Below are 26815 nucleotides of genomic sequence, written 5' to 3' on the forward strand. Positions count from 1 at the left end.
AGTGTCAGGCTGTGTGCTGGGTTATTGGAACATTGAAATGAATGTCATAGTCTCTGCCCATTGTGGGGGAGATGTAGGTTTATAATGGTGGTTAAAAAAAAAAAGTAGTGACATGATGAGAAGGGGTGTGTGTTGGGGGAGATTACCCACTTTTCTGAATGGGCAGCAACCTTCCATTCTTGACCAGAGTTGTAGGAAGTATGGCAGCTGAAATGCTGTCCCTAAGTTGGGAAAATGTGCCACTCTCTCCCCATTCTTGTCTCTTTCTCTCTCAATTCTATAATCCCTGACACTTGCCAATACTAACGGGATTCTTATTCTACATGCTCCTCCTCCCAGTTTTGATATGATGGAGGTAGGACTGTGGTCTCATCGCCCCCTCCACCCAGCAGAGCAATATTACCTCTACCAGAAAAATGCCAGGCCCCAAGGCAGAATTTCCAATCCATATTTGCCGGAAATATTACTTCTATAAGTCCTGGCACTATATGGCACCTTGACTGTCCCAACAAAGCTTGGGTAGGGCCTAAGCTGCTCTTCCCACCCCAAGTCAGAATAGGAGGGTGCCCCCTTGCACCAGGGTCCCATCATCCCCCCTGCGCTCTTCCAGGACCCTGGAGGATCTGAGAGGGTAGAGGTTCATAGCCACCTCTGCAAGGCAGGGGACTCCAAGCATATGGGAGTCATTTGTGCATTGGCTGTGGTGGGCAGTAGGGGGTCCCCAGTCATAGACACCAACTGTGAGAGGGCCTGGGCACTGCCAAATCCAGCAGGCAGGTGGAAAGTGTGTGGGATGGGCAGCCCTGGGGGCAAGATAAGGGTCCGTGGAGAGGGGAGGCCTAAAGGAAAGGATACACCTGGGATCTTGAGGCGCCAGCTGTGCTCGTTTCTGGGCTGGGTCGGTTCTGGCGCCACCACAATGGGGACACCGAGGGGGGCAGGGCAGGGCAGGGTAGGGGGGCCGTGCCTGGCTGGTGGTGCGTCCCCGGAGCCGGCCGGCACCGCCTGAGGGAGAGCCTTGGCAATGCCGTGTCCAGATGGCACACGGACGGTGTGTTGAGCTCAGATGGGCAGCCCAGGGGCAGCGGGTCCCGGGGTGGCGGCGGAGAGGGGAGACCCACGACGGAGGCGCTCGTCCTGCAGCGGTCGTTTCGAGGGGTGGGCTGTGCCTGGCGCGGCTTCCGCTGGGTGGGCTCTGGCGCTGCCGCCTAGGGGCGTCGGGCAGAGGGCGCTGTGCTTAAGGGCGGCTGGAGACGCCCCCCAGCGCTCCGACCAGGTGCCTGCTGGGGGCGGGCGGCGCAAGGGGCGCGCGGCGCAAGAGGCGGGCGCCGAGCGCGTGAGTCACTCGGCTTCCCCGGGTTCGGAGCGGGACTTCGCCTCCCGCCTGGGGTCTGCTTTCATCTCCAGCTTCAGCGACTCACCCCTGGATCCCGGCGCCCTACTGAGGCTGGACCAGCCGCCTTTCCGTCTAGGTGACGGTCAGGTAAGTTTCTCGTCTTTGGATGCTTGGGTGACTCGGGGGGAGGGGGGGTCTCCCAGTCTGTGTCTCGGTCTGCCTTTGCTTCCACCCTTTGGTTCTGTCCGTTGGAGACTGAAAGTTCGATTTTTAAAACGCAACAGAGAAGATCAAATCCATGCCCAGACCCCAAACAAGCCAAACTCTGGGGCCATATTCTTAATTTCCCGGGTATCTTCAAATGTCCGGATGCGGCGTTTATGGGGCTAGGAATGTTCTATTTGTTTCTTGTGTCGCCCTCCTCCCCCACTTTCTTCCTGGGTGATTCTCAGAGGTGGCGTTTGGGGGGCGGAGGTGGCAAGAAAGCTGGAAGGCTGAGCTGGAATCCCTTGCCAGGGCGGTTTCCTCATTCTCGGCGAGGTGGCAGATGTTTTACTGTAGCCTGAGTTGGGATCTTGGAACAAGCCTCCCCAGCCCAGGACGTGCCAGAGCTGTAAGGTAACCGCAGTTGCTGCATATCAATCTCGGCACCATTGACCGACTCACAGTGTTCCGGAGGCACAATTAATGTGAATGCCACGATCATGTTGAAACAATTCACTGAAGGACTCTCTTGAATATTTTATTTTGAATGTATTGTATTCCAGGAAAATTTTAGGAGGTTACCGCCGGTCTTATTTTCTGAGATGCTTCAAAACCTATTATTTCCTTTGCAAGAAAATCAATGAGCACTCTTTCTTTATAAGGATTTAAGAATGCAAAGCTACATCTTAGTTTTCCTTTTTCTCTACCAGGGCTTGTGGCTGGGGGTGGCGGGGGCGTGGGAGGGGGAATGCTTCCATTAATTGCCTTTAGAAAAATCACCGCGGGGAGGGTGCTTTCCCCTTTCTCTACCATTAAGCGCAAGTGTTTCTGTGACCATTAAATAGGTACCAATTGCTGCTGTCCTTTTTTGCTTAAAAGTAGCAGAGGAAAAACCTAGAACGCGTGCATTTGTGGCTCATATTGACGGCTGATTGCTTTATCATCTGTTTGGTTGGATGCAGTGTTAACAGGTGGTCTTAATTCACGGCACAATTCTTCTGTTCTAGATGAGCAACCCTGCTGATATGGGAGGAAAGTAATATGCCCCCTCGCCCCCGACCAGACCAAGTCTTTCTCTAGCTTTGGGGGAGAGAGAAAGATGGTGGGAGCAGCTTTTCTGGCAGTTGATTGGGTGGCCCCTCATAAATTGCTCTTTCCTGAATCATCATTTGGTTTATAATCTGTGATTATAGAAATGAACCTTCACCCCCCTCCCCCCTTGGAAGAAAATCGATAAAACCTGAGTCGTTTAGTCAGCTCACAGGGTTAACTTTTTAGAGTTAAGTGGAAGCTGCGATGATCCTTTTTTCCCAAAGCTCTTCCCAGGGAGCCCCGCAAACTGAGTTAGGTTTCCCACCTTTCAGATAATGTGACTCTTCTCCTCTGTATCTTGTGACTCTTGGTTTGCACACCAATTTTGCTCAAGATAATAAAATTTCTTGGAAGGCAGGGTAATATCTGTGTATCCTTGGAGCCTATTAAATTGGTGTGTGTGTGTGTGCGATCTGAATGAATGGATGAATACATGAATCTGGCAGTTTAGATAGGGTTTACTATACCTTGAACACCACCTGGGCATGCTTTTTCTTCACTGCTAGAAGATAATCCTTCGAGTTCAATGAGTCTCAGAGTGTGGATCCTCAGACTGCACTGTATTGTAAATAAATAAGAGTTTGACATATATGGAAAACATCTACGTATTAATTGTGACTTTTTTTTTGCTGCAAGTAACAGAAAAGTCAACTGAAAGTGGCTTTAACAAATTAGAGAAGGCTGACAGCAGGTGATCACTGGAGTTGCCTCAGTGGCCCAACAGTGTCAGGGTTCTGGGTTAATGCCTTACCCTCATGGTTTCAAGATGGCTCTCACAGCTCCAGACATTTACATCCTTATCCCATGTTCAAAGGCAGAAAACGGAGTAGAAAGGGGTAGAATAATTTCCCTCATGCAACTTTCTCTTATCAGAGAAGAAATAGCTTTCCCCAAAATCCCCCAACAGAATTTCCCTTGTATTTCATTGGCCAAAGCTGGGCCACATAACAGTCCTTAGTGGCAAGGGAGGCCAGGAAAGTGAGTATCTGGCTTTTTAGCTTGTATAGTGGGAAGGAGGCTGGGGAGAGGGGCTTTATAGATGGCTTTTGAGAGTTAGCCGGCAACTCTGCTGGACTGTCATGAAAGAAAATGATTCTGTTTTAATCAGTGATTATATTAATGATTGGTCCAACTAAAACATTAAATTTGTTTTGTTTTGTTTTTTTGCGGTACGCGGGCCTCCCACCGCTGCGGCCTCTCCCGTTGCGGAGCACAGGCTCCAGACGCGCAGGCTCAGCGGCCATGGCCCACGGGCCCAGCTGCTCCGCGGCATGCGGGACACTCCCAAACCGGGGCAGGAACCCGCGTCCCCTGCATCGGCAGGCGGACTCCCAACCACTGCGCCACCAGGGAAGCCCAAAGCATTAAATATTAATGTAGCAAAAGCACATTCAGAACAGGATTATTTTCCCCCTAGGGTATGGTATTTTAAGGGTGCTAAGTGACTTTTGTAGAGTGTGTTAGCTTTTAGAGACTGCAGGTAGAAAAATATATTTCTATATATAGAAAAATATATGTATATACAGCTTGTATGGTTTGCATTATATTAAGTGTGGGTCAGATCCTCCAGCTCCTGAAACAGAGTAAACATTCAGTAAATAGTTGTGCTGTGAGTAGAGTATTGAGTTTGGGAGCTTCACAACTTCGCAGGGACAAGCGGAAAGGTTTACCAATAAAAAAAAAAAAGAAGAATTAGTGGTTTCGCACCAATGCTCTGAAATTCTGGTTTACACAAACTCAGAGTCTTTAATTTGGATCCTAGGAGTCTGGAGAGCAACTTAACAGGAGGAGCAAGAAGAACATAAGAAGTGGTAGATACTGACAATTTAGGGCGCCTGCTCTATTCCTTACTGTGGAAGATGTACTGCAGAAAATGGTTAAGATGATTCTTAGCACACATGAAAACGTTTAAGTTGATGCAGGAAAAGAAGAGAGCATATATCACTGCCAGCTTGGATTCTTGACTCGTTCCCAGTAGGAGTCCTGATATATTTACAGAAGGACCAGGTTTGAGGACATACTGATGGGAGCTCAGCTAAGCAAGTAGCAAGAGATTGAAATTTAACAACTGCAGAATCCTGTGCCTTAGATTTCTCACCAGTCAAAGGAAGGAAGTAGACTATCGGTGGTTCTCAAACTGTTGCACTTTAAAAATCACCCGGGGAGCTGTTTAAAATCCAGATTTATGGGCTGATCCCTAGACTTTTCTTTTTTTAATTGAGTCTTAAATTTATTTATTTTTGGCTGCGTTAGGTCTTCGTTGCTGCGTGTGGGCTTTCTCTTGCGAGAGTAAAACAGCAGACTGTCTGTAAATGTGAGACTAAATGATTTAGGAACATCCAAAACTTATGCTAGTGACCTGGGTATAATTTCAAGAATGTGATTGTATTTTATAAAGTAGAAACCTATCCCCAAAATAGCTATATATTTTTTTGGTGTGCTGGTCACTCTACCTATAGTATCTCATTTAACCATTGTAACCTCTAATATATCAGATATGTGTGTGTGTCAATTATCTACTGCCATAATAATGCTGCATAACAAGCAACCACAGAATCTCAGTAGTGTATGACAATAAGTGTGTATTATATAAGCTCATGTGTCTAGGTCAGCTGGGGGTGAGCTAGACTGTTTTGCTGATCTTGGCTGGGATTGTTCACATGTCTTGGGGTTACCTGGATATTGGCTGATCTAGGTTAACTCCTTTTTTTCAGTTTATATATATATATATATATATATATATATATATATATGTACTTTTTTCTACATTCTCTTCCATTATAGGTTATTATAAGATATTGAGTATAGTTCCCTGTGCTATACAGTAGGTCCTTGTTGGTTATCTATTTGATACATAGTAGTGTATATATTTTAATCCCAAACTCCTAAGTTATCCCTCCCTACCCCTTCCCCTTTGGTAACCATAAATTTGTGTTCTGTGAGTCTATTTCTGTTTTGTAAATATGTTCATTTGTATCATTTTTTATTAGATTCCACATATAAGTGATATCATATATATTTGTCTTTCTCTGTCTGGCTTACTTCACTTAGTACGATATCTCTAGGTCCATCCATGTTGCTGCAGATGGCATTAGTTCATTCTATTTTATGACTGAGTAATATTCCTAGACTTACCTTGAATGGAGCAACGGGTGTGCCTGTACTCAGTTTCACATGTTTCTCATCCTCCAGCAGGCTACCCCGAGTCTTGTCCTCAGGGCAGCAGCAGAAGTGCAAGGAAGAGCAAATGGAAATACACAGGGCTCTTGAGGCCTCGACTCATGACTGGCATATCATCACTTCCACCTTATCCTGTTAGCCAACGCAAGCCCCATGGTTAGGCCCAGAGTCAGAGTGGAAGGGCCCTACAAAGTTATATGACAAAAGAGATGGATGTAGAGGGGGCAAAGAACAGGGGCTATTTTTTGCAGTCTATCACAGAGGAAAAAAAGTTCAGAGACATTAAATGACTTGTTCAGATCACATTACTTACAAGAGGGGAAGCCAAGACTCAGAAGCAACTTTGATGCCAAAGTTTAACACTGTTTCCTTTATTTATTTAATATATATATTTATTTATTTACGTTTGGCTGCATTGCGGTCTTCGTTGCTGCGCACAGGCTTTCTCTAGTCTTCGCAAGCGGGGGCTACTCATCTTTGCGGTGTGCGGGCTTCTCATTGCTGAGCACGGGCTCGAGGCGCTCAGGCTTCAGTAATTGTGGCTTGCGGGCTCTAGAGCGCAGGCTCAGTAGTTGTGGCCCACGGGCTTAGGTGCTCCGCCGCATGTGGGATCTTCCCGCACCAGGGCTCGTACCTGTCTCCCCTGAATTGGCAGACGGATTCTTTTTTTTTTTTTTCGGTACGCGGGCCTCTCACTGTTGTGGCCTCTCCCATTGCGGAGCACAGGCTCCGGACGCGCAGGCTCAGCGGCCATGGCTCACGGGCCCAGCCGCTCCATGGCATGTGGGATCTTCCCGGACCGGGGCACGAACCCATGTCCCCTGCATCGGCAGGCGGACTCTCAACCACTGCGCCACCAGGGAAGCCCTGGCAGACGGATTCTTTTTTTTTTTTTTAATTAATTTATTTATTTTTGCTGTGTTGGGTCTTTGTTTCTGCGCTAGGGCTTCCTCTAGTCGTGGCAAGTGGGGGTCACTCTTCATCGTGGTGCGCGGGCCTCTCTTGTTGCAGAGCACAGGCTCCAGACGCACAGGCTCAGTAATTGTGGCTCACGGGCCCAGTTGCTCCGCGGCATGTGGGATCCTCCCAGACCAGGGCTCGAACCCGTGTCCCCTGCATTAGCAGACAGATTCTCAACCACTGCGCCACCAGGGAAGCCCCTGGCAGACGGATTCTTAACCACTGCGCCACCGGGGAAGTCCCTAACACTGTTTCCTTTATAACACATTTCTCTCCTACTTTTTATTGTACCCTATTTACAGAAAAACTGCTTCAAGAGAAGGTATATGTTCAGCCTAGAAGATAAAAAAAATATCTTTGTACTTTGTCACAAGTGAGATTTTATGCACACGTGTATATATACATTATATTTTTCTGTTTGCTCAATTTATAGCATTTTATGTTTTTAATTTTTATAAATGTTCTCTTATCTCTATATGAAGCAACTAAAATATTTCCATTTTAAACGAAAAAATGGATTCAACTTGTAATCCAGTAGATCTTAAAGATAAAAGCAGGTTTCATGCTGCCCCATTTGCTCTGGGGCTGTTATCAGAAGAATGGGTCTTGTTAAACCATTTCCTTTTCTTATGACTTTTTCAAAGTTATACCAGGTGTGTAGGGCCTCTATTCAGAATGAATTTGCTGATGCCGTAAGTGTTTTGAGTTTACCCTCAGGGTTTTCACACATTTTCCTGGTGAATTTTGCCAACAATTGGTAAAACCTCCCAGCACTGTTACCTGTGGTATTTTCAGCTTGATCATCTGACCCGCCAGGTTAGATGAGCTCAGTTGTGGAGATGGATGCAATAGACTGTCTGAGCCTAATGCCATTAAATAGTTGAATTGTATAACTAATTCTGTTTCTCCTGATTTCATGCTCAGCAATCAACCTTATGATTCTCCGTGTCCATTGCCTTCAGGGAGCAAATAGCCTGGTCAGGCTGTCTGGTCTGTGTGAAAGTTATATTGCTCATTGTAAATTACTAAGCTGCCACTCTGCCTTTAAACACTTAGGAGCGTTATAGAGGTGAGTCAGCATCCAGCACCTTCAAGCCTGATAAATGCGGAGACGCTGATAAGATCAGTTATCGAGCTTGTGCTGCTCAGTGCCAGGCCTGATGATGATGACTTGCCAAAGTGAATTAATACCAGCTAGCATTTATTAATCATTTTCTGCATACCAGCAACTGTGCAGTTTTATTTATATGATCTCATTTGGTCCTCATAACAACTTTGTGAGGTAGTACTTTTATTTCCACTTTACAAATGGGAAGACTGAAGTATAGATTAGAAACTTGCCCCACATTAAACGGGTACTCTGGCAGAGACCTCTCATCGCCTCTCAATATCCTTTCTCGCCTTCTCCCTTAGGGACACAATGCAGTTTTATTCCTGGTGGCAGTGCATCCAGTGAGCAGTCTCTGTGACCCAGCATCTCTTGCACCAAGGTGTGATCCTATGACTGAGTTGTGCCAGTGAGAATTGTTATGTTGTGTGGGGACTTCTAGGAAGCCTGCCTAAAGAGAGTTGGCTTGGCTGGGAGGAGGGCCCTGTTTCCTCCAGCTGCTAGCCTGGAATGCAGGCATGATGGCTAGAGCCAGCTTGGACCCTAGAGTGATGTCTTGGATGTATGTCAGCAGTGAAGTTGTCAGAATAGAAAAGTAGAAGGAATCTGGGCTCGTGATGGCACCATGCAGCTACTGTGCCAGCTGTATTCCAGAGATCTTTGCGTGCTTCCTGGAAATATTAGTGTTCTCTTAGCAGAGAAGAAAGGTAGTGATGGCTATTGGGTAGGCAGTGGACAGCGTTTACGCACTATGTGCCCAATGCCTAATATTTGAACTGTGATAAACACACGTGTTTGCGTTCCATCTCTGCCACTTACTAGCTGTGTGTATTGGGCACATCTTGTGCCTCACTGTGCATCCTTTCAGCCTACCTTTTAGTCAAGCCATTGATCCAGTAACCAGTTTCATGTGGGTGTAACCAGACAGGACCTTGCCTGAGCCTCACAGTGAATATTTCACTTTCTACGTCAAGCCTTCTTTGATGTTTCAACACAGAGGCCTGTTGGAACTGCCTGGCACCCACACAGGTATTATGGAATGTGAGGGTGTCAAAGGCCCATGAGTCATTCCTTGACTAACGAGGGTTGGGAGCCAGGGATAAACGCTCCTTTCTCCCATCCTTGGCTAGATAATTTGGAGCTGCATTTTAGTATTGTTGGCTTCTAAGAGGTTCTCAGAGGGTCTAAGCAAGATGAAGGCCCCAGTTGCCTACAGTTTGTGACCAACTCAAAAATATGCCCCTGTATTGATTTTCTCTCTTTCTGGTTCCATTTTCCAAATTCCCTAATTTTATTTTCTGAAATCAATTCCCAAAGTAAATTACTTGCCTGCAAACCCTTGTCTCAGGCTCTGCATTTCAGGGAGAACTCAGGTTAAGACATTGTATAACCTTGAATTAAGCTGTACTGATAAAACTTTGGCACTTGCTGACACTTTTATGCCCCTTACGTGATGAAGCAGTGTAATATCTTTAGTGTGCAAAGACAACAGTACATTATGAAAACTGATAATATCATGTATTGGTGTGTACACGGATCAATAGGAATTGACGTACCTTGTTCATGGGAGTGCACATTTGGTAAAATCATTTTGGAAAATAAAACTTGGCACCGTCTTGTGAAGTCAAGCACACATATACTCTTTGACCCAGCAATTTTATTTCTAGGTATAACCCCTAGAGAAATTCTTCTGCATGTGAACCAGGAAATCTCCTGAGGCATGTCCTTAGCAACATGGCTTATAATACAAAAATACTGGAATACCTTAATTGTTCATTGATGGGAAAATAGATAAATTAAAAAGTTTGATATTATTTCACAATAGAATAAAAAAGAATTAACCACTGTTATATGCAAGAACATAGCTGACTATTAGAAACAAAATACTGAATGAAAAACTAAGTTACCAAAAACTTCATGCAGTTGGGCATAATTTTTATAAAGCTCAAAAACAAACAATACTAAACAATACCTTGGGAGGAATCATACATATATGATAAACTATAAAGCAAAGTAAATCCCAAATTCAGGCTAGTGCTTTCCTCTGATGGGGAGACAGGGATGGGAGAAGTAGGAACATACAGTAGATGCACTGGCATTCATAATGTTCTAGGTCTTGCATTGGGTGATGGGTTCATTAAGGTCATTTATCGTTATTCCTTATACTTTATTTATAAGTGATATAGATTATTTTGTATATATCAGATAATAATTTTTTAAAAATAAAACTACCACCTACAGAGTTGCTGTGCTAACAGAGCATGGCCTTGGTGAAAGCCTGCTATAGCCCTCACTCTGAGCTGATGGCTCTCAATGTCAGTGTTCTTCATCATGTGATGTGTTTCTTCCCTTTGTGTTTCCAAGTGTATTATAATCAGTTAGAATGGCAGGGCACAAGATTCAGTTTCCTTATGGCCCTTAAGAGTCACGTCCTTTAGTATCTTTAGAAAAGAACAGTTTGAGGGGCTTCCCTGGTGGCGCAGTGGTTGAGAGTCCGCCTGCCGATGCAGGGGACACAGGTTCGTGCCCCGGTCCGGGAAGATCCCACATGCTGCGGAGCGGCTGGGCCTGTGAGCCATGGCTGCTGAGCCTGCGCATCCGGAGCCTGTGTTCCGCAACGGGAGAGGCCACAGCAGTGAGAGGCCCATGTACCGCAAAAAAAAAAAAAGAAAAGAAAAGAACAGTTTGTTGTGTCCTCTGCTCCATCATCCACTTGCTTGTGGTCTCTGTATGTCCTGAGGCTCCTCCCTGCTCTCTGCTGTACACCATCCAACTGTCGTCTTACTGCTGCTCTCAGCACTGCACTCATGGGCTGCAGTCCCACTTGTTTCTATGGAGAGAGAGAGAGAGAGAGAGAGAGAGAGAGAGAGTGTGAGTGAGAGTGTGTGTGTGTGTGTGTGTGTGTGTATTGGGAGGCAGTATCATGGTAGGGAGTGACGAGGCTATTAACGTGACATTTCTCTCTCTAGTTTCAAACCTGCTTTCTTTGACAGCACTACATACAAAGCTGTAAGGTTGTACCAGATTTTAAACTCTAGGCCAGGGTTCATAACCTTTACAGCATTTTTGTGCCATGGACCCTTTGATGAAGGCGATGGACTCTTTACCAGAATAGTGGTTTAAATACATAAAATCAAGCGGATTGGATTACAAAGGCAACAAATTGTACTGAAATACAATTATCAGAATATTAAAAAAAATTTGTGATGTACTTCTTTATTAACTTACTACACAACAGGGTCTAGCGGTGGGCCTAATGACTACCCAAATTTTAAAGTGGTAATGAACATAAAGGATATTTCACTATATACGCAATAACTAATGCGACATACAAAATATCTGATTTCTATTGGTGACAAAGTCACAGATGCTCATACTATTGTGGTCTGTTGCCTATATCCATATTTGAAGGAAATACTAAATTTCAGGTAGAGATTAGTGAATATTAAGGATATAAGTTTTTTCCATCCAAATTCATGGACCCTCTAAAGTCTATCCATACACCCTTGGGGGACCGTGGATCCCAGGTTGAGAAACTTGCTGTAAGCGAAACAAAGGAAATTCCAACAGATGAAGGAGATAATTTAAAGTGAATACCCAATATTATCTAAATCGTAGTCCACAAGGAAAGCACTTAACTCCAACCCTTCTTGGGGGGCAGGAGAGGCACAATGCATAGCAATTGCCTTTGGGATCTCACAGACCTTCTCTTTGAGAGGAACTTCCTCTTCATTGACCCTGCAGACAGGCCTCCATACTTCCCTTAGAAAGTCCTGCTCCTTCTCAGAGGAGTTGGCCTTACCTTTTTTTTTTTTTTTTTTTTTTTTTTTTGTGCGCGGTACACAGGCCTCTCACTGCTGTGGCCTCTCCCGTTGCAGAGCACAGGCTCCGGACGCGCAGGCTCAGCAGCCATGGCTCACGGGCCTAGCCGCTCCGCGGCATGTGGGATCCTCCCGGACCGGGGCACGAACCCGTGTCCCCTGCATCGGCAGGCGGACTCTCAACCACTGCGCCACCAGGGAAGCCCAGCCTTACCTTTTGATTCATCCGTCTCCCTTCTCCACTCTATTTTCCCCACTCAGGGTTGTCCACCTTCAAATAACTCTCTAGTGATGGCCCGACAGCAGTGTACTCTGGGCTTTGGCTCCCTGAGTCTCTTCTCCTTCAGGGCCTCTCCACCGTGGTGAGCTGTAGTGAGCAGAGCACGTGTGGGTGCCCCTCCTAACTCTCCAGTAAAAACACTTATTCTCAGAGGTAGCTCACTCCTTTTTTAAAAAACAATTTTTATTGAAATATAGTTGATTTACAGTGTTGTGTTAGTTTCAGGTCTACAGTAAAGTGACTCAGTTATACACACACACACACATATATATATACACACTCACACGTAAATATGTATATTCTTTTTTAACATTCTCTTCGATTATAGGTTATTACAAGATATTGAGTAGAGTTCCCTGTGCTGTATAGTAGGTCTTTGTTGGTTACCTATTTTATATATAGTAGTGTGTATATATTAATCTCAACCTCCTAATTTATCCGTCTCCCCCACCTTTCCCTTTTGGTAACCGTAAGTTTGTTTTCTATGTTTGTGAGTCCATTTCTGTTTTGTAAATAAGTTCATTTGTATCTTTTTTTTTTAGATTCCACATATAAGTACAACTATCATCATGTGAGACTTGTCTTTCCCTGTCTGGCTTACTTCACTCAGTATGATGATCTCTAGGTCCATCCATGTTACTGCAAATGGCATTATTTCATTCTTTTTTTTTATGGCTGAGTAATATTCCATTGTATATATGAACCACATCTTCTTTATCCATTTATCTGTTGATGGACACTTAGGTTGCTTCCATGTCTTGGCTATTGTAAATAGTGCTGCTGTGAACACTGGGGTGCATGTATCTTTTTGAATTCTGGTTTTCTCTGGATATATGCCCAGGAGTGGGATTGCTGGATCATATGATAGCTCTATTTTTTAATTTTTTAAGGAGCCTCCATACTGTTTTCCATAGTGGCTATACCAATTTACATTCCCACCAACAGTGTAGGAGGGTTCTTTTTTTCTTCACACCCTCTTCAGCATTTATTATATGTGGACTTTTTGATGATGGCCATTCTAACTGGTGTGAGGTAATATCTTGTTGTAGGTTTGATTTGCATTTCTCTAATAATTAGCAATGTTGAGCATCTTTTCATGTGTCAGTTGGCTATCTGTATGTCTTCTTTGGAGAAATGTCTATTTAGATCTTCTGCCCATTTTTTGACTGGGTTATTTGTTTAGCTCAGTCTTAAAACAGAAGGAAACAGAAGCATTTCCCTGACTGCCCCATAAATTAAAAAGCTGCTCAAGTGTATAGTGAAGCTAGCACTCTGTAATTATTATGCTGATCAAGGAGAGTTCCTTATTCATCCCACAGCTTCTTTCAAATGGGCTCATTACTGAGCCATAGACCTTTTTTTTTTTTAAACGTCTTTATTGGAGTATAATTGCTTTACAATGGTGTGTTAGTTTCTGCTTTATAACAAAGTGAATGAGCCATACATATACATATATCCCCATATCCCCTTCCTCTTGCATCTCCTTCCCTCCCTCCCTATCCCACCCCTCTAGGTGGTCACAAAGCACGGAGCTGATCTCCCTGTGCTATGCGGCTGCTTCCCACTAGCTATTGATTTTACATTTGGTAGTGTATATATGTCCATGCCACTCTCTCACGTTGTCCCAGCTTACCCTCCCCCCTCCCCATAGACATTTTAATGTCTATTCTCTGAGCTTCACTAACACCTGGCTCCAGTGTGAAATTTATGTTTGGTGGATCCTGATTGGGTACTTAGATAGTGTCATTGGTATCCCCCACAGTACCTAATTGACTGATTCACTGATTGATTGATTATTTTAACGATTTTTTCCAGAATCAGTAGTGATTTTTTTTTAACCATTTTTTAGTTGAAGTATAGTTAATTTACAATGTTGTGTTAGTTTCAGGTGTACAGCAAAGTGATTCAGTTTTTTATATATATATATACACACATATACACACACATATATATTTGTGTGTACATATGTGTATATACACACAAATATATATGTGTGTGTGTATATGTGAGTATATATATATATACACACACATATATTTGTGTGTGTATATATATATATATATATATATATATACTTTATCAGATTCTTTTCCCTTAGGTTATGACAAGATATTGAAAACAGTTCCCTGTGTTATACAATAGGTCCCTGTTTCTCTGTTTTATATATAGTAGTGTGTATACATAGTAATGATTTTTAAATTTTATTAAAAAAATTTTATTGGAGTATAGTTGATGTAGTAATGATTTTTGATATATATTATTTTGGGGGACAGTTTTGATTTACAGAAAAATGGTAAAGCTAGTATAGAGTTTCCGTACACCTATACCCAATTTCTCCTATTATTACTATCTTACATCAGTATGGTATATTTGTTACAGTTAATGAACCAGTATTGTACATTATCATTAACTAAAGTCCATATTTTATACGGTTTCCTTAATTTTTACATAATATTCTTTTCCTATTCCAGGATCCCACATTCCATTTAGTCATCATGTCTCCTTAGCCTCCTCTTGACTGTGACTGTTTCTCAGACTTCTCCTTGTTTATGATGATCTTAACAGTTTTGAGGAGTACTGGTCAAGTGTTTTATAGAATGTTCCTCAGTTGGAATTTGTCTGATGTTTTTCTCATGAGTAGACTGGGGTTATGTGTTGGGGGTGAAGGCTGTAGAGGTGAAGTACTATTCTTATCACATCATATCAACAGTACATACTGTCAACATGACTTACCACTGTTGATATTGACCTTGATAACCTGGCTAAGGAGGAGTGTTTGTCGGGTTTCTCCACCATAAAGTTACTTTTCCCCCACTTTACCATACTGTTGTCTTTGGAAGGAAGCCACTATGTGCAGGCCATGCTTAAGTTGTGGGGAATTATGTTCCATCTCCTTGAGGGTGGGGTATCTATATAAATTATTTAGAATTCTTCTGCATGGGAAAGTTGTGTCTTCTCTCCCACTTACTTGTTTACTCAATCATTTATTTATATCAGTATGGACTCATGGTAATGAATTTTTAATCAAATGATCCCAATCTTATTTATGGCCAGTAGCATGAATTTCTGTACCAAACTATGGCTAGGCCTATAGTTTCTAAGCACAAAAAAAGAGTAAAACAGTGGTTACACATGGATTTTGTTTCACTCTTTGTGTCTTTCCTTTTTTTGGTCAAATTTTTGGTTTAAAATCTAACCAAAAGAACAACTCAGTAATGTGGTTAAAAAAATTCAACCATCAAAGAGCACACAGTGAAAATTAGGACTACTTTCCACCCCATATCCTGGTATCCTTCTCAGATGCATCTCCTATTAACTGTTACTGGTATTTTTCCAGAGATTTTCAATACATGTATTAGCATATATCTATTATTCATCTTCTTTAGACTCTAAAGCAAAGGGTCAGGAGAGGGAGAGCAGGGTAATGAAAGAGAAATAAGAAAGGCGAGGGTAGGAGCAGACCAAAGGTGATTAGGTCAATCATAGAATTCTTTTTTTTTTTTTTTTTTTGCGGTACGTGGGCCACCTCTCACTGTTGTGGCCTCTCCCGTTGTGGAGCACAGGCTCCGGCCACGCAGGCCCAGCGGCCATGGCTCACAGGCCCAGCCGCTCCACGGCATGTGGGATCTTCCCGGACTGGGGCACGAACCCGTGTCCCCTGCATCGGCAGGCGGACTCTCAACCACTGTGCCACCAGGGAAGCCCCGAATCATAGAATTCTTAACTCAGTCACTCTACTTGCTTGTAAAACAATTCATTTTTCCAAGGTTTTTTCTGGTGGAGTTTTGCCACATTTGTGCATTTTAACTTTAACCCCTGATTATCAAGCAGTGTAGCTGTATCAGTTAAGTTTCTTAGCTGAAAACAACCAAGTCCTCTCTACCTAGTTTAAGCAGAAGAATTTATTTGAAGGTATTAGGTGGTATGGTGTTTCTGGCCCCAGTTCTCTTCACCTCTACTCTGGCCTTTTGGACATGTGACCTTGTAGTTTTTCTCACTCAAGGAGACTATTTCTGTGTGCCTTGAGTCTGAGGTTGACCATGTGACTTGCTTTGACCAATGAAATGTTAGTAGATATGATGCATGCTGAGGCTTGAAAAAGCATTTGCACATTTATACTTTTGTTTTTGTTCCTCTGTTATCTTCAAGAGAACATGCCAAACTTTGCCTACTGGAGGATGAGACACACGGGATGCAGAGCTAGGTCATTCTGGTTGTCCCAGTTAAAGGTATGCTAGATGGGCTCTCAGCCAGTTGACGCCCAGACGTGGGTGAGCTGAAGCGCAGCTGACCACAAGATATATGAGCAAGCGCAGTCTGGCCCATCTGAACCCTACAGATTCATGAGCTAAATGAATGCTTATTTTTGTATGTCACTGAAATTTTGGCCTTGTTATGCAGCATTATTATTGCAATGAATAAATGATACAGTAGTTTACAGAATCCCGAGGGGGTCCAGAGAACCTGGTTTGGATGTTATTTGACTAGGAGAACTGCCAACTACACCCAGGATGTTTCTAGCAGAAACTTCACTCCTGCTGCCCTGTAGTATTCAGCACCTGAATAGAATAGAAAGAACCTTTACCAGTGTTCTTTAGAGGAACCAAATGCCTCCAACCATTGTTTTCAAGAATCACTGCTATCCCTCACAAAGTTTACTTCCTCATTCCAGTCCTCCTGTGGATTCATCTGACTGGTAGAATCTAAATCACACCTGGAACCTTAGCTGCAAGGGAGTCTGGAAAACGTGTTTTTTAAAGTTTTCTAGCCTGTGCTGTGCAAGAAGACCTGCTAGAAGGGGTTTGGAATAAGTGTGAATGAGTCACTCTCCAGTATCTGCCACAGAGGCATAGAGAAAAGAACTCAACATCCTGATCCCCTGATTGTCTGCCATCACCTCATAGGGACAGTCAAGGTTCAACACTCCCAGGACTTGAAATTCTGAGGGGAGGAGCCCTGGACCCTTTAATTGCTTTACACCAGACTTGCTATAGCAGTCTTAGGTCTAAGAAAGCAGTTTGGTTCTGATACTGTTGACTGAAGGTACTCCCTGCCTTTTCTTCCCTTGGCATCTGGCAGGGTGAGTAGCATGTGAATAACTCCAGGTGAAACAATATTTTAATTACATTGGATACTGTAAACTAGGAGTTTGAGCCCATTTCACTTTCCCTGTAATAAGTGAAAAGTCAAAAGGAAAGGCATATAGAAAAGCATATTCATGCTCTCATGTAGAGAAGATGTTAAGGAAAAAATGTATCCCTGTCTCTGTCCATACCCTATATTCATATGCCAATTCCTTTGACCTAAGTATCCTAAATACCCAAAGGGTGACAGTGGTGGGCTGATGGATTTGAAGCTCGCCCTTGCCCTCCAACTTCACTTCCACCACAAGCTAAAATGGCCCTCTGAAGTGTCTGGTCTGGGTCATGTGGCATTAACTGATTGATAGAAGACATTTCCATTAAATGAGAAGGCTTTGGATGTAGGTGTATTTATTTGTTAAGTGCCAGTTCTGAGATTGGCCCACATGAAACCTTTATTCTTTTTTTTTTTTTTCCCTCTGAAGACCTTGTTCCAACTAAATATTTGCTGAAACATTTTGGTGACCTTTTTGTGGTTTAATTTAATAGGCAAAACTATGCTATTGCTAACAGTACAAATACCGAAAAATACTGCATTTGTGCAGTATTTTAAGGGGGGAATTTTAGTAAACCTGGGTGAAAAATGAAGTATTTAGTTGTATAGCCAATATGTGGATCCTTGACTAGTTACCAATGAAAGTAGGAATTGGAATATATGTATAGGAATATATATATATATATACACACATATATATGTGTGTGTGTGTGTGTGTGTGTATACATATATATATATGCTTTAGAAGAGCATATAGTCTATAAACATTCCCAACTATGGCAACACGACCAGGACATTTATTTGGAGGATCAAAAGATATTGTGATATTGGCAAGATGCTACTTGGTCCATATAACTTTGTATATTCAGTCATTTGGTTTAATATCCCTTGTGAATTGATGGAGAACCTAAATATGGAATAATAATCCACTCAGCTACCTGGGAGTTTGTGGTAGGCACTCATTATTATTGTTATTTTTTATTTATTTATTTATTTTTTTTGCGGTATGCGGGCCTCTCACTGTTGTGGCCTCCCCCGTTGCGGAGCACAGGCTCCGGATGCGCAGGCCCAGCGGCCATGGCTCACGGGCCCAGCCGCTCCGCAGCATATGGGATCCTCCCAGACCGGGGCACGAACCCGTATCCCCTGCATCGGCAGGCGGACTCTCAACCACTGCGCCACCAGGGGAGCCCGGAACGAGTACTCTTAATTACTGTATCATAGTTCCTCACAGAAATCCCAAAATGTCTCAGAAATGGATCTGAAACCAGTTTTTGAGCCAAACAGAAGATAGTATTATAATCATCACAACTTTTATATCATACATTCCTGCTGATAAAGCAGTATCATATCCATTATCTGCATACGATTTGCATGCTGCCATTGTTTTTTTTTTCTATGAAGTTACATTTGCAGCTTAGCAGTAATGTTAGGAAGACATTGGGGAATTTAGGAAGTGTCTTCTTCACGAATAAGAAAAGGAATCTGATAAGATGACCTTGGAATGAGTGACAAGATCAATTTCTTTGCAATCACTTTACTGGGTCACCTCCCTATGTTGTTTTGAAATGAGTATACTCAGCTTCTTGACTAAATAATAGGAGAGGGAATTGAGAGGGAGTAATTAAATTTACTTCTAACCTGTCTGATTCAGAATGTGTCAGTTCATTTAGAAAGTTGTGTCCAGAACAGACTCTTATATCCCCTGAACATTTGTGTGGTTCCACCTGAAGGTTAAAGGATGAAGTGGATGGTCTATTTGGGCCTTTCTGAGATTCAAAAGAAAAGAAAAGGAAAAAACTACTAAGAACTTGGAAGTCCTGTGTTCTAACACTGCCCCTTCACTACTACCTGTGTAACTTGGAGCAGGAATACCTCTGAGCCTCATTTTCTTCATCTATTAAAAAGATGATTAGACAACAACTAAAGGACCTTCTATATCTAAAATTCTTTGAGTTTGCCTCTATTTTTACTGTTTTCTACATTTAATCTTTATTTATATTAGATGCCTTACATTAATACTACTACTGAAGAATACCATAGAACAGTGATTCTCAAACTTTTTGGCCTTGAACTTCTAAAAATGATTGAGGACCTTAAGAGCTTTTGTTTATCTGGGTTCTATCCGTCAGTATTTCCCAGATTAGAAATGAAAACTGAGAGATTTTTAAAACATAAGAATACAGAAGCACATGTTCATTAGCTGTTAGAGCAACGGCACCTTTGCAGGTCATATAGCCTCTGGAAAGTTCCACCGTACACTCCTGAGAAAATGAGAGTGAAAAGGCAAATAAATCTTGGTATTAGTATGAAAATAGTTTTGACCTCGCTGACTCACTGAAAGGATCTTGGGGATCCCTAGGGTTCTTGGATAACATTTTGAGAACTGATGCCATAGAACTTGTGTATTTAATTTCTTCGTGAATGAAAGCAAATTAACATTTAGATAGTCCAGTTCACTATTATTTGCCCCACATTCAGCTCTGGTTCCTTCCTCCACTGTGGGGGACAGGCCTTGGTCAAGAACTTTTTATAATGGTTTTATTCAAGTGTTCGCCTCTGGCCACTGGAATCCAGACCGCAGTTGTTGGGTGGATCCAAGTGGTTGAGATAAGTTTTTGTTAAAACTCAAAGGAGTTCCTGTGAGGCTTTATAGTGATAACTGAAGGATTAATTTGAAAAAGAGGAACACACATTGTAGGATAAATGCTGTGTACTAAATAACTTGAGCACGACTTAGATAAAACAAATTAAAAATAATAGAGTATGGTTTCTAGTATTAACTTCCAATCCTACTGTACTAAAAATGGGTGAAACTGACAAAGTGTACGTGAAATGTCTATTTGGTCCATCTTAGGGTTTTTTTCTCTTTAAGTCTTCTGTATTCTAAGTCATCTACTGATCCTCTGCTGTGAGCCAACCTCCCCCCGCCCCCCTGCCCACCACCAACTCCCACTGTACTGCTTCTGCATAAAGAATTTTCTCTCAGTCGTAGAGGATTTTCATTGTCTCTAACCGTAATTACTTGGAGTTCAAACTTGAAGTCTATTGTTCTCTCCCACTGTAATGTTATTGTTATAGCTACGTTGTTCTTAGTATATTGTTATGCAGATTTGCTAATGTTTAAATTTAATGAAGCTCTTTGCCCTTCAAAATTACCTGCAGTGGATTACTGGTGAATGATCAGTCTTTTGGCTCTAATAGGATGGTAGAGAGAGGTATGATGGTACATCTTGGCTTTTTGTTGTAAAAGAACAATTTGAGGTGGAATGCCACTGAGAAAAAAGTCTTCTCCAATGCTGAGTCAGTGCTGTTAATTTCTTTGTCATGTTATTATCCCTCCTTGGTATATATTGTTGATGCTTCACCCATAAAACCTCAGTACTTATTATTCCTCTACAGGCTGACAGTTTCTTATTGTAAGCATGTGTGACTCTGCCTGGGAACTTTTTTCTGCCTATAGATATGTGCTTTGGAATATAAGGGTAGGCAAAAAAAAAAAAGATTCGTGGGACTTAAAACCTATGGAGGAAGCTCAGCCAATGATAGGTAGGGGGTTGTTAATAAATAACCCCAGCTGCCTCACTTTCAATGGAGATAATTCTGAGGCGTGTTCTATGCATTCTCCTAGATATCTCCAGTGGAACTGAGCCCCAGTTGCCCATAGCTGAAGCCACTTGGTTTATGTATCTTGCATTGATTTCTCTTCTCTTCTCTGACTCACTACTGGTATTGCCTGGGATCACCTCCCATGTGTACTCAAATCCTTGTCTCAGAGTCTCCTTTGAGGGCATCCTGAACTTAGACTACTTAAAACCTGTGCTTTTGTCTTTTTAGTGTTCCATGTCCACTTAGGGACTATCCACACCAATACTTCTTGTCCCAGTAGCACTAAGGCTCTTTTTTTTTTTTTGCGGTACGCGGGCCTCTCACTGTTGTGGCCTCTCCCGTTGTGGAGCACAGGCTCCAGACACGCAGGCTCAGCGGCCATGGCTCATAGGCCCAGCCGCTCCGCGGCATGTGGGATCTTCCCGGACCGGGGCACGAACCCGTGTCCCCTGCATCGGCAGGCGGACTCTCAACCACTGCACCACTAGGGAAGCCCCACTGAGGCTCATTTTTAATCCAGGGCTGGTCACTGTCCCACAGTAGCGGCCAGAGCTTACAGTCAGCAGTGTCCTGGTAAATGTTTAACAACCAGTCCCCGCCACCAAACGTCCCTCATTTATAGCTTTTGTTGATCACTGTGGTATTCGTACTCCCACCATGGCTGATTTCATGCTACCAGTATGTCACTGAATGCGAGACTGAGAAGAGATGTACACATTTGACTCTCATGAGCCCATAGAAACTAGCTGTAGCGCTCCAGTGCTCGCTGGGATAAAGTGTCAACAAAATGGAGCGCTGCAGAGATGGGTGTTTGAATGCCAGAGTGTAAATAACATCTAATCTGATTTCCTCATGGTATAGATGAGGACCCTGAGGTCCAGGTGAGGAAGGGATCTGTCCATTATCTAACACAATTGGTTAGGGAGACCAAAAATCAGATCTTTGTGGTTCTTGTCTATTGATGCAGATGAGAAAGAGCAGAGTTTGGGTCATAAGGGGCGACAAAAAGGATCTGGTTTTCCAAGTTCAGTGATGATGGTGAAACGTGTTGAGGGTTTCAACAGTGAGAGAATCACTGTTCTATGGTATTCTTCAGTAGTAGTATTAATGTAAGGCATCTAATATAAATAAAGATTAAATGTAGAAAACAGTAAAACTAGAGTCAAACTCAGCAAGGAGATAGGATTAGGTCAGGAAAAATGTGACTAGTGCATTAATAGGTGGTTTTTCTACTCTCCAGCCTTCCACAAATATTTATTATTTTTTTTAATTTTTTAATTTAATTTTTTTTTTTTTTGCGGTACGCGAAAAATTTGATTGCCTCCAATATGCCTGGAATGATGTTAGGAACTAGGGATTCAACATTGTACAAAACAGAAAGTTCCTGTCCTCCTCCAGCTGACATACTAGTGAGAATAAAGATGCTAAACTATTAACTGCAAGTAGAATACGTATTAAGAGAAGTACAGGCTGCTGTGTATTAACAGAGACCTAACCTAATCTGGAACTTCAGAGGAGAATTCTAGGGAGAGCAAACAGACCTGAGGCTTAGAAAGACTGATTTGCAAAGCCAGATTAAAGGCGGGAAAACAGTGCTGGAAATGTAATAAAATAGAGAAAATTAAAAGAACTCTCAGAGCTTACTGTATATGATTGTAAGGAATATTTAATTTGCTATTTGATGTAGGATAGGTTTGGGGAGTGAGAGATGGGGAGTCATTAAACAGATTTAAGCAGGAAGTATGTTTTTAAGAAGACCCACCATGATTATGGAATAGAAAAGGAACCAAGCTTGGCTAAACCAGGAGAGTTACTCTGGTATTATTAGGGTCCCATAAATATTTGGTGGGTGATCACTCCAATAATTCCATAACACTCTGTTGGTTTAGCTTAGCAATTTGATAGGTAGATATAATATAAATATTATCTATGATATTTAACTTTTCTTTTTACTTGCCAATGTAATTTCTAATCTTTATACTACCCTTGTAAGTATCTGGCTATAAAACCTGTACCTTAAAATGTAATAATAACAGTACAAATGCCAGGCACTAAGTACTTTACAAATATTAATTCATTTAATATGTATGGTAACCTTATGATATATGATCTATACTTTTCCTTATTTGAACAAACTAAAGCCCTGAGAAGAAATTTGTGCAAGGTTGCCTAGATAATAAGTGGTAGGGCTAGAATTCAAACCCAAGCCTTCTCACTGCAGTTTCTGAGTATTCTCCGCTGTGCCATAATCACATTTTGTAGTTTATCATCCATGTAGGTAACTAGTTGTAACAGTTTCAACAATTATATTCCCTTAGTGAAATAAATTCTCTTCAGCCATGTGATTTGCCAGTCTGACTATATTTGTTTTATAACTTTGTTACTTGGTTGGAATCATTAACTTCTTATTTAGATAATCAGAGTCCAAAAGTCATAGACCATTTTTCCTCTCTTATTACTTAACAAACACATGTGTGGTACTTATTATGTAGCAGAGCTATCTTAAATGTTTCACAAATACTAACTCATTACAACCCAAAGCTGCGTGTACTGCCATTTCCATTTTAGAGGTGAAGTAACTGAGGCACCAGGAACTTTAATAATAAGGCTGAGGTCACACATTTAATAACAATTGGGAACCAAACCTAGGCAATCTGGCTTAAAGCCCATGCTTTTAACCTCTAGACTGCCTGCTTTCTTACCCAGACCAGTTCAGGTTAGTCCAAAAACAATTATAATTTGTTAAATGATGAGAATGGGTGTTTCACCTTTTTAGACTAAATGTTTTCAATTCTTCTAATCTTTCCTGATAGTACAGTTTCACACTTACGTGCACTGGTTATGTTCAGTTTGAGATAGGAAAGACAAGGTTGATGAAGTGAAAGCAATACGTTATTCTGAACTTTTTGTATAAACTACTTGAAGGTTAATTCTATAGCCTATAATTGTTTAAACCTCTCACAGACCCCAGGATGGAAGAGCCCTGATTGGTGCTCCATAATTTGTTTCTTGATGAATTGATATGTCTTTGATTTTTATATTAGAACTGATGTACTGAAGGTCTGCCTCATTTTAGGTCATACCACATGAACAGCAACAACAAAAACCCCTGTTTTTCATTATTAGATATATCTAAATATGAATTACAATAGGACCTCTATAAAAATTCTTCTCCTGTCACGTATGAATGCTCGAGAATAGTTAGCATCCTTAAAAAAATTGTATTTAGCTTTTGTAAATGGAGCTATAATGGCTTATGATTAAGGAAAATCACTTATCAATGTCATCTGTCAAATCTTTGTCATTACCATTTCTTAAACAAGTACTTGAAACAAGTACAAATCTGCACTGTGCAATTCTGTGTCTTGATGGGCTCAGGTAATAAGAGTATCAATTTAGCTTTTTTTTAAAAAAAAGAATTGGCTTTATATTATATATTTTTAAATTTTATTTATTTATTTTTGGCTGTGTTGGGTCTTCATTGCTGCATGCGGGCTTTCTCTAGTTGGCGGCAACCTGGGGCTACTCTTTGTTGCGGGGCACAGGCTTCTCAGTGTGGTGGCTTCTCGTTGTGGAGCACAGGCTCTAGGCACGCAGGCTTCAGTAGTTGCAGCACGTTGGCTCAGTAGTTGTGGCTCGCGGGCTCTAGAGCGCAGGCTCAGTAGTTGTGGTGCACAGGCTTAGTTGCTCCACAGCATGTGGGATCTTCCCGGACCAGGGCTCGAACCCATGTCCCCTGTATCGGCTGGCGGATTCTTTTTTTTTTTTTTTTTGCAGTACGTGGGCCTCTCACCGTTGTGGCCTCTCCCGTTGAGGAGCACAGGCTCCAGACGCGCAGGCCCAGCGGCCATATGGCTCACGGGCCCAACTGTTCCGCGGAATGTGGGATCTTCCCGGACCGGGGCATGAACCCATGTCCCCTGCATCGGCAGGAGGACTCTCAACCACTGCGCCACCAGGGAAGTCCCTCATTTTAGCTTTAAATAACATTTCTAGTTTGAGGAACATTTTCAGATAATCTCTTTTGATCTTTTCTGACTTTCTGTACTACTTTCACTTCATTGATATTGTTTTTCCTATCAAACTGAAACTCCAGGTGTTGCCACAATAGCCAGAGAGGGTGTGATGTGGGGTTTTACTGTAAATATGTTGGGTTGAGCTTCAAGTCAGTAAAAGGCAGCCTTTTAAATGATATCATAAAGGATTGAATGACTCACAGTACACGTTTTATTTTTGTAGGTGACTAATGCTTTACAGATGTGTGATTGTTTGGTGATCACAATGACAAAGAATGACTTTGCCCTCGTTTCCTGGATTTAATCCATCCCTTCCCTCTCCCTACTTCCCTTGATCTTGATAAGATCCACCTTGACTGTATAAGTGTTTTCACTACCCAGATTCCTAAAATGGCCTCCTGGATATTTGTTTTTCCTGGGGTTATTGTTGAACTACCCAGTGGAAAACGTGAGCTTCTTTTTAAAAAACAATATTTATTTTATTTTTGGCTGTGTCGGGTCTTAGTTGTGGCACGTGCACTCCTCGTTGCAGCACATGGGCGTCTCTCTAGTTGTGGCACGTGGGCTCCATAGCACATGGACTCTGTAGTTGTGGTGCACGGGCTCTCTAGTTGTGGGCTGTGTGCTCAGTAGTTGTGGCACACGAGCTTAGTTGCCCCACGGCATGTGGGATCTTAGTTCCCCAACCAGGGATCTAACCTGCATCCCCTGCATTGGAAGGCGGATTCTTAACCCCTGGACCACCAGGGAAGTCCCCAACATGAGCTTCTTGAGTTGAAGAAACATCGAGATCTTTTGGGGAAAGGCACCCAACCAGGATCTCCTGGGCCATTTAATTATTTAGCAGACACTGTTGAGAACCCAGTAAATTCTTGGCATTGGGCTTGGCATTAGGTATTCAAAGATGAATAACTTTGACCCAACCTCAAAGGGCTCTTGGTCTTTTGAAGTGTATGAAACCAGACTGAGAGGTAGAGTGAGAAGTACTTGAAATTGATACATGGATATTCTATTCATCAGCTGTCTTTCCTGTGTAAACTGAGGAGTAAGAGAATGAATAGTTATTAAATATTTAACATAACTACATGCTTTGTATATATTATCTCATTTAATTTTTCCCCAGTTTGTAAAGAAGGGTATAAATCTGCAAATTTTACAGATGAGGAAACTTAGAATCAGAAAGGTTAAATAATTTGCTGAAAGTTACAGAGTTGGCAGGGCTGAGGTTGAACACAGGTTGAGGCTGAAGCTCAACCTGACATATCGGAGATATCTGTTCCCGGTGTCTGAGCTCGTGGATCCCCATCATTCCAGCCTGGCTTTTCACACCAAAAAAGAAAATCCTAACAAAAAAAAAAAAAAGAAAGAAAAAGGTGAGAGAGAAAAAAGCCAGCAAAAAACCAACAAAGTAAATTGGAGTAACAGCTAGGGCTTAAAAAGTATGGAAATTTAGACTGAAGGAACAAATTCTATCTTGTACTGTGGATTAACATATAACATTTTGTGAACAGCTATGTGAGATGTGAAAATGCATAGGCTCTGGAAGTTGGAAGTTTAATGACCATAAGACCCTTTTATGTTAGGATGGTTTACATCATCTGCCATTTCATGGCTCTAAAGGCCAGTCAACTATTTCAAGCAATTTGAGTGACAGAAGATGCATATAATATTTGAGATAGTCCATTCCTTTTTTTAAAACTACTGTCATGGTAATGATGAGCAAACTTCTTAATACCTGTGATTTCTACTTATGGGTCCTAATTCTGTCCCTGAAGCAACATAGAATTTTACTAATTGAGCAAATGCTTTTTGGCTATGTCTCAAGTATGAATTGAAGAGAATTCTTGGCCTGCAGGGAAAGAAAATCTGCTGGGTGTCTGAATTTGCAGTATTCTGGTTCCCGGGATAGTTTCTCCTTATTGTGTTTTGTGAACTTGTTTAGTGTCAGTAGATCCCTGATCCACACTTTAGTGTGCTGGCAGGGATCAAGTTTCTGAGCCTGGGCTTAGGGTGGAATCCTTGGGGTATTGCTTATCAGTGTCATGACTAACACTCTAGCACATATCTCAGTAG

The 26815-nt window shown here is 42.2% G+C and overlaps 1 protein-coding gene across 8 annotated transcripts in view; it reads left to right on the top strand.

The window, feature by feature from the left end:
* The first annotated feature begins 1359 nt into the window (after window positions 1-1359).
* The window catches only part of SYTL5 (synaptotagmin like 5), a 249609-nt gene continuing 224153 nt past the window's right edge, over window positions 1360-26815 (top strand). For all 8 annotated transcript variants that reach the window (XM_082610596.1, XM_082610593.1, XM_082610595.1 and 5 more), the window contains exon 1: window positions 1360-1483. The gene's annotated coding sequence lies outside the window, so the exon portion shown is untranslated. The remainder of the gene's footprint in view (window positions 1484-26815) is intronic.

The sequence above is a fragment of the Mesoplodon mirus genome (assembly GCF_964341445.2).
Source record: "Mesoplodon mirus genome assembly, chromosome: X".
In the NCBI taxonomy this organism is placed as follows: domain Eukaryota; kingdom Metazoa; phylum Chordata; class Mammalia; order Artiodactyla; family Ziphiidae; genus Mesoplodon; species Mesoplodon mirus.